The sequence below is a fragment of the Meleagris gallopavo genome, chromosome 1 (assembly GCF_000146605.3).
Source record: "Meleagris gallopavo isolate NT-WF06-2002-E0010 breed Aviagen turkey brand Nicholas breeding stock chromosome 1, Turkey_5.1, whole genome shotgun sequence".
Classification (NCBI taxonomy): Eukaryota; Metazoa; Chordata; class Aves; order Galliformes; family Phasianidae; genus Meleagris; species Meleagris gallopavo.
In genome coordinates, this window is record NC_015011.2 from 6,198,901 (window position 1) to 6,201,009 (window position 2,109).

The following is a 2,109-nucleotide window of genomic DNA, read 5'->3' on the forward strand; positions in this document are numbered from 1 at the left end:
GGGGGGGGACGGGGACTCTTCATTTAATTCAATTAATTCAATCTAAATAGATTTGCAAGGGTGCAGTAAAACTTGCATAACAAACATAGTGAAAACACCAACCTCCTCCTCCTCCAAAAAAAAAAAGAGCAAACAACAGGAAAAAAAATAAAAAGAGAAGTACGATGAGCTCAGAGCTGCTATGAAGAGTGTCTGCTCTGCTGACTGCACAGCAGCTGGAGAGAAGCAGGTGAATGTTGGTACTGGAGAATGACCTCCAACACAGCTATTGCTCTTCAAGGGACTCTGTCTGCAGCAATCCACCAAGCCAATTTTACCTTTCTGATATTTACTCATTTTATTCAGAACTACTGTGGATACTTCTCTTTTCCTGAGATTATTGTCCTGAGAGCATCTTATATCAGCTCTTGTAACCACAGACGTATGGCAGAGGGTACTGATGAAGATTCTATTTCCATTTCTGGTTAAAGCATACCATGTGCAGAGCCCTCATATCAACTGTGGGAGAACTCTGCCTGATTTGGAGCACATTTCTATGCTTCAGCACCGCACCTAATGGGGAGTCCGTTCTGTTCACCTAACTCTGAGAACCCCCATTGGACTGATCCAATGGTAAGAAGAGGGAAAGTAAATTTAGTTCCTGGATCTCAGGCTAGTCTGGATATTGAAGCCAAAATAAAGTTCAAACAGAAGTGAAGCCAAGCTGCTCTGCCAGATCAAGACTGAAATGCTGCTATATATGAAGCATCTCAGAGCAGGATGTGTCTTGGAAATTTTAAGAAAGAGTGACACCTGCAGAATTTGAGTACCTCTGTCCGGCAGCAGGTTGATAATTACAGCTTAGAAAGATATTTAGACATCCAACTTTCACTAAATTAGGAAAGATTTTGGCTATTACAACCTTTACAGGAGATGATGACCAATGCAGGTTTCAGGATCAGGCCCATAATAACCTAACTAAAAGGCAGATGAAAATCACATCAACTATACTAATGAGGGCTTTGAAAACAGTAGTAAAGTATTACGTCATATCATACACCAGTGGCTAACAGCAAAATCAGCTCACTTTAACCTACTGTCTAGATCTACACCTTAGTAGGAAAAAAAGCAAAAGCAACATACTAAAAGCTTGCCAAAGTTGTAGCCCGCATCTTCTTGGTCTCTGCCAGAGCCACTGATGCAGGGTAGAGTTGCTGCTCTCTCTGCACGGTATTCTCTGCTCATGGTCAGATTGCCCCATCGATCCCTATTGTTCTTGCGCAAGTTTTCCCAATTTAAAGCAAAGTGAAGCGTTTTCTAAGGAAATGTAGGTGGCTGCTTTGTGCTTCCTCAGTACACAGCCACCAGTTACCTAACACACTCGGGAATGACTCCTCTCTAGAAGCAACAACTTTCGTTTCGTAATGCTGCAAAATGAGGAGCTTTACCACCCTCTGTCTTATTGCACAAAGCAAAGGAGGGGTTGTCAGTGCCCAAAGAGAAACAGTGTCGTTCCACTGAGCAGCCCAGCCCATCAGGTGCGCTATTGCTCCAAGTGATGGACACGTCCGGCAGAGCTGCACTCATGGCAGTGCCGGAGGACTATGAGGGATAGAAGGAATTTTGGCACCACTCAACACGCAACAGTTTCCCTGCTGGATGCGGGCTAACTTTGTCCGTCGCATCACCCTTAGACCTATGCAAAGCAGAAGCAGACGCACGGGTGCCGGTGCTGCGGGATCAAACCCCTCTCCCACCGCATTACAGCCTTTAACCCCCAAACTTCAACTCCTTCTCCCCGATCCCTCAGCCCCACCCCTCCCGGGCAGAACGGAGGAACTGCCCGCGGGAAGCGCCTCTCAGCCCGGCTCCCACCCCCTCGCTGATAGCCGGGCAGGTGGCCCAAGACCGCCGCCAGGTGCCAGGAGTCCCGAGCCGGGCGGAGGCTCCGAGATGAGCAAGAAGAAGGGGACCTCGTGTACTTTTTCCCCTACCTGCACCTTTCTATGGGAGGAAAAGTGCTGCGGGGCGCGGCGCGGAGCGGTGTGGCTGCGTGGTACCTGCGGGGAGCGGAGCGGCGCCGCGGTGCGGGCTGAGCGCGGTGCGGGGCCGGTGCCGGGATCGGGACTG

The 2,109-nt window shown here is 48.9% G+C and overlaps 1 protein-coding gene across 3 annotated transcripts in view; it reads right to left on the reverse strand.

The window, feature by feature from the left end:
- Positions 1-2,109, reverse strand: part of SEMA3D (semaphorin 3D) — a 148,599-nt gene extending 146,490 nt beyond the window's left edge. For 2 of the 3 annotated variants that reach the window (XM_010715144.3, XM_031552749.1), the window contains exon 1: positions 2,040-2,109. The gene's annotated coding sequence lies outside the window, so the exon portion shown is untranslated. Of the gene's footprint in view, positions 1-1,973 lie in introns of all 3 variants that reach the window. The other variant, XM_010715211.3, reaches the window with a different exon arrangement.